The sequence below is a fragment of the Dysidea avara genome, chromosome 6 (genome assembly GCF_963678975.1).
Source record: "Dysidea avara chromosome 6, odDysAvar1.4, whole genome shotgun sequence".
NCBI classification, from domain to species: Eukaryota; Metazoa; Porifera; class Demospongiae; order Dictyoceratida; family Dysideidae; genus Dysidea; species Dysidea avara.
In genome coordinates this window covers 10,693,946-10,700,388 of record NC_089277.1, presented here as the reverse complement: position 1 = coordinate 10,700,388, position 6,443 = coordinate 10,693,946, and the positions used below count along the sequence as shown (strand labels likewise).

Below are 6,443 nucleotides of genomic sequence, written 5' to 3'. Positions count from 1 at the left end.
GAAATTGACCATCCACCCACATGCAAATGTGTCTGGATGGGAAGCACGTGTTGCAGCCTAAACAGGTGCAGTGCACCCACATTCATGTATAGTCTGGCTATGCCAGACTATACATGAATGTGTGGCTTGTTGTGTGGACAGGAACGAGGGACAGGAATCTATGCTCTCGTTGGAGCGGCCAATACTGCAATAGCCTATTAGTAATACACAACTCACTAGTCAATTGCTAGTAGCGGTAGGAGTAGCGTCCTCCTTGTACTCAGGCTGTCAGGTCCTCGCTCGTCTCGTACCAGGTGTTAGTGGGTATTAATAGGAATTATTGTCGTGTGAGCGTTTCGAGATCAGGAGATATATTTTTATCTACTGCTGAAGATGCCAGTAATTAGTCTACGGAAGAGTCAGTTTACGAGGTGAATTGTTAGTTAGTTCTACTGTATTTCATGTTAGTTATTGTACAATGTTAATGGGTAGTGTCGCGCCATGTGCATGCGCGCCGTGTCTTGTGCAGCCAGCCAGACCGTCTTTCTTCTTCGAATTCCCAACTCAGTGACAAAAGCAGAAAAAGTGGTCTGGCTACGCGAGACTAGATCTACTGATTGGTATAATTTAATCGCAAATGAAACATGTACAAACAACATTAAGGGTGATTGTGAAGAAAGCGAGCTGGAGGTAGTAGTGCATCCCAGTTGTAAAGATGTGGCCTTGTTTTATCTATTGTAAAACCCCACAAAAAGTGTTTATTTTATTCTCCCGTAATTTCCATATGTAAGTGGCATAATGGACAGTGTAGACAACTTAGTTGGTAGATTCATTGGTTTCATAGTATCGACCTAGGTAGATGTGGGATTGCAGTCAAAGCTTTGACCAGCACAAAAATGTGAATTAGAGCTTCCAGTTTGTGTAACCTGTGACTTACCAATGAATAATGTATGCTCTTTGGTTGTGGGTTTCTAATATTCGTCCTTGGCTGTTAACTTAGTTTCGTGCCCAGACCCCACCCACTGTATTAGTAGGGTCTGGTGACTTGCGCTACATTTTTGGGTCCGCCACTATTGTTTATGCATTTATATCCATGGTTCCAATCGGCCATCTGCCTTGTTCTAGCCTATCAAATCGCTGAATGAAAGCATCTGATTGGTTAGAAAAGAAAAATGGCTTAGGGCCCAAAACTCCAGTGTTTGTCATCAGACCCTACAATGCAGTGGGTGGGGTCTGGGCATGAGATTACTGTTAACTTGGCATGAATTTAGACCTGTGACTTTTACTTAGTTTGACCATGGTTGCTGATCTACCATACCTGGAATGAGTGTCACCCCAATGACAGAATGGTTGATAATAATTTCACACTACTGAACATTTAGGCTTCATTGATGAGTCAGTAAGTATTCTTAGTTGGATGACCACATCATCTCACACCATCCTCCTGCTCAATATTGACCAGTAAGTTTACACTAATCTACAGGTAACTATAAACTATGTAGAAATACCCTACAAGACTGTATAGCTCAACTACAGTCAGGTTTCTGTAAATACTCTAATAATTTAGTGCATGTGCTACCTTCATGACTTGTAAGGAAGAGAAGTACCAGAAGTTTAAGCTCGATAATGTTCTTTCCAGCATTACAAGAGAGAGATAACACCTGGATTATTGTTGAGAAGCTGTGTTCAGCTCAGTCCGTGAAAAACATTATGCCTTTGGAGAAAATCTTAAGAGTTTCTGACATCAGATCCTCTATTATAAGAAAACTCTTATTACACACGAGGCTGAATATTGAAAAAACAAAACTTGAGACATTTATAGGTCATAGCAATTTGCTGATCAAATTAATAAGATTGTGATCCATTTTCTCTAGTCTGACATATATCAGATCAACAAAGGTAGTTGGTTTCTCACCACCTTGTTTACATAGTTAACTTCATAAGATATTTATTGCTAGGTGATAAGGGAAGCTGGGAGGGATTTTGTGAACACCAAGACAACTGTGTTATAGACATGTCAGACCAACCATGCAGTTGATCCTGGATACTTGTTTCACTCCTGCTGTTTGTGTGTGCATGTGTATGTGAGAAACAGTATAGTAAAGTGGCTAGATTATCAGCATGGTAATCGAAAGATTTCAAGTTTGATGGCTGGTTTTGCCATCTTGCTGTTGTTATTTCCATGAGCTACAAACTTATTCACATCAGTACTGCCATACTCTTTGATAAACATTACTTGGTAATAACTTGTTTACCCAGTTGTATTATTTTGGACCCATTATTAACCAGTGAAGCTAATACTAAACTGTCCTTGTATTGGTATTACTTCAGGTTTGTTGATATCATCATGAGACTTAGTACACCTTAGTAACAGGTTACTAGTCCTACATACTTTCCTCCTGGAATATCAGTGGTGTAGTGTGAGGTGTACCTAGTTTATGAGTAATGTTTTAAAGTTTAAAGACTTCACTACAATTACCAGTAACAGTTGGTCCAACACAAGATACTGTAACACACTAATGAGGTTGCATCTGATTTGTAAGCACACACGAGGTAGTGTACATTTTACTGCAAGATTCTAACTGTTTCATGCATGGCCATGTGAGGGTCACACGCTATTTTTTACTTGTTACACACTATCCATATTATTTTTTATCTGTATGATGTGTTTATTGTTACAGCAAATATTGATAGATAGTGTGGTCATCTACTGGTCGACTTGTTTCCATAGTAACCAAAGCAGTCCTTAGTGGTAAGTAACTTTGTCCAAAATTAATGGTTTGTGATGGTTACATGTGGCTATGGTGAAAAAAGATGTGAAATCCAAGGTGGCGGCCAAGAAATGGCTGTGATGGTAGGTTAATGGTAAAAATTTTAATAACAACAATTCAGTGAATTTGGTGCCGCTTGGTCTTGGCACAAAATTCACTTGAATTGTCATTATTAAAATTTTTACCATTAACCTACCATCACAGCCATTTCTTGGCCGCCACCTTGGATTTCACATCTTTTTTCACCATAGCCTTTCTCAGGGCCGCACTCTTTTTTTACAGCTTGGCTGTTTTGGATTAGATTATATTCTCATCTGTATGTTGTGTTTATTGTTACAGCAAATATTGATGGACAATGTGGATCATCTACTGGTCCACTTGTTTCCATAGTAACCAAAGCAGTTAGTGGTGAGTAACATTGTCCAGAATGTCTTCTTACATGTACAACAAAATTAATGGTTTGTGGTGGTTATATGTGGTACTTTTCACAGAAGTTCTTTCCAGTCTGTTTGCGAGTCCGTTTTCCCAGTCGTTCTGTGTTTTAGTCATGTCCAATAAGAATAGATAAACCATGCACAACAATAAAAATATTTAAACTGCTGGTTTAATTAAACAGGAAGTGTTAAAGGATAAACAGGATGATGATTTTTATTATTTGACGTTCACTCATTGTAGTCCAAACAGGTCACCAGGTCTGGAACTTGTTAGTGTGGGTCCCATTAGTAGATGTACCCTAACAGCTTAGCTTGTTAGTCACTACATGTTGTGTGTTATGTGTCAGTGTACAGACTTATCACTTTAGTCTCCTCATGATCACATACAAGAGTATTTATGTACATGTACACACATTGTATATTACTGTAAATCAATTGGTATGATTAGTAAATTATTGTTAACAGTCACTGACTGAGGAGGAAATAGTAATGAGGTATGTGTGACAAGTTGATAGTCTTACTACTTCTAACATATTCACACAGACATGAGCACACAAACAACTGGAGGTGAAGCAGTCTAGCCAGTTATTAGAGGAGGAGTCTGTATCATAGAAGGGACAGTTACTACAAAAGAGTTTCACAAGATTTAATGGTGCTCATGAACATGCAACTAGCCATCCAGTTGATCCTGGATACATTTGAAAACTTATTTTCACCCCTACTGTGTAAGTGTGTGTGTATGCGTGTGCGTGTATGTGTGTTTGTATGTGTGAGGTTGAGACAGAGGGAGTGGCAGTCTAGTAAAATGGCTAGGATATTGGAGTTGTAGTGGTTTCAAGTTTGTTGCCAACTTAATGTTGTTGTTTGCACAAGGCACCAAGTTATCCAGTATAATGTGGACCTGGTGTCTTGGGGAAACAGCTCACTCAGCTGTGATATCAATGTGTACAGTACCTGGAGACCTGAATAGTTCCACTGTGTGTTGCTAGTCTTGTCCCAGGAAGATTTTCCTGCACAAGACTCAAGTACCTGAGTGGTACACACTCATCCCAATGCTGGTTCACTAGGAAACAATACAGGCGTAGCTGCGTTTCACATGGCTGGTGCATAATGGCAGACATGGGGCCAAGTACATGAGTACTTATACTTAAGTACACTTAAGTACAGATTTGAAAGTACTTGTACTTTACTTAAATACTTTCTTAATTTCCCCAGTGTACTTGTACTTATACTCAAGTACTTTGCTAAGTACTTGTATGTACTTGAGTACTTAAAGTACTTTTAAGTACTTGTAAGTACTGCAAACATTGTACGTAGTTTGTACACAGTGGGTGAAGGTGCAGTTTATAACTTTTTGCGATTCTTCTTCTACCTTCCCCAACCTTACTATGTACCATGTTCCCACGATTAATGATGTCATAGCATTCTGGCAAACAAAAACAATGCTGCTATTCTAGTCAGTGAATTTTAAGAGTTTAAGAGAGAGAATGGTTGACAAAAACCAACCCCCTAGGTGCACTTACATACTACAATACACTGAATACAGCATATATTTTACTGCAGCAAAATGTACTTGTACTTTACTTAAGTACTCTCTTGATTGCTGCTGGAGTACTTGTACTTGTACTTGGAAAATTCAAAAGTACTTGTACTTTACTTAAGTACTTTTAAATGTACTTGGCCCCATGTCTGCATAATGGAGGCTTTGCTTTGCTCTAATATTGTGTGTTTGTGTATGTATACTTGCTACTCACTGCTTCTTATATATTTACACAGACATGAGGACACAACACTTAGTAATGAGAGAACATTTCAGATATTGAATGACACTCATGAACAAGTGAGTCTGTAAACTAAATTAATTTTTGTGTTGTGTCTATGTATCCTTGTGTATAGTGTATGTGTTTATGACAGTGTATTGTTGTGTGTATGTATACATGTGGTATAGTCAAGCAGTTGGGACATTAGCCAGGGTCCCAAGTTTAATTCCAAGTTCCTGTCACTGTTAAAAAGCTTTACTGCTAATATTAACTAGTACAATTTAAAATTGCAAGATTTACGTACCTATGTGGGAAATCCCTACATCACCATCTGTTCAAGTAATTTTCCACATAGCCATGTTGTAATAGTTATGTTCAGTGTGATGTGTAGTTACCATCATTGATATCTTGTTATGTTATACTTGTATGGCTGTGACTGCTTTGTTAGAGTATCTCAATTCTCGCAGCTAATCTCTAGTGAGCCATACGATAGATTAAAAGGTGTGGACAGTATCGCACATTCCCAATATTAAAGTGGGTGTGGCTTACGAACAAAGCTGGCCTACTGCAATACCAGACCATGCCTTGCATAGAAATTTCTGCTACTGTGCTACTTGGTTCAGACACGCTTTAGCAATCTTTATGATGCTTGAAGTAAAAATTATTGCAGACCCTTTGTACTGTGTGGTTGAGAACTCGAGTCGAGCAGCAGTGATCCGTAAAATTCAAAATATGAAAATCCTGAAATTTAAAACATGAAAATTCTGACTAAGGACATAATTGTGAAATATTCATACTGTGAAAATTTGTGAGTATACTGTATGACTTTAGGTTTGTTGATATGATCATGAGACTTAGTACCTGGAATATCAGTGGTGTAGTGTGAGGTGTACCTAGTTTATGAGTAATGTTTTAAAGTTTAAAGGCTTCACTACAATCACCAGTAGCAGTTATATGGTCCAAGACGAGATACTGTAACACACTAATGAGGTTGCATCTGATTTGTAAGCACACACAAGGTAGTGTACATTTTACTGCAAGATTCTAACTGTTTCATGCATGGCCATGTGAGGGTCACACGCTATTTTTTACTTGTTACACACTATCCATATTATTTTTTATCTGTATGATGTATTTATTGTTACAGCAAATATTGATGGATAGTGTGGTCATCTACTGGTCGACTTGTTTCCATAGTAACCAAAGCAGTCCTTAGTGGTAAGTAACTTTGTCCAAAATTAATGGTTTGTGATGGTTACATGTGGTAGTAAAGTGCCATAACAGTTTTTATTAGTACAAAAATAGATGTCATTGCTAATATCCGTCCGAATCTGTGAATAAGGATCTTATAACCTTTCTAATTGCATGTACTTGGCAATCTATAACTTGACTTGTGAGTATGGTACCAGTTTGATCGCTATACACTCCTAACATAACAATATTCCTGGATGTAATTTTAAGACAATGAGTTAATACATGATGAGTTACTGTATGACTCG

The 6,443-nt window shown here is 38.0% G+C and overlaps 2 long non-coding RNA genes across 2 annotated transcripts; both read left to right on the top strand.

The window, feature by feature from the left end:
• Positions 1-345: 345 nt before the first annotated feature.
• On the top strand, positions 346-3,302 carry LOC136258280 (uncharacterized). The gene is made up of 3 exons (XR_010702723.1): positions 346-410; positions 1,270-1,440; positions 3,090-3,302. It is a non-coding gene; the product is annotated as an uncharacterized lncRNA (long non-coding RNA).
• Positions 3,303-3,520: 218 nt separating this feature from the next.
• LOC136258279 (uncharacterized) lies at positions 3,521-6,183 on the top strand. The gene is made up of 4 exons (XR_010702722.1): positions 3,521-3,678; positions 3,728-3,909; positions 4,961-5,024; positions 6,092-6,183. It is a non-coding gene; the product is annotated as an uncharacterized lncRNA (long non-coding RNA).
• Positions 6,184-6,443: the final 260 nt, after the last annotated feature.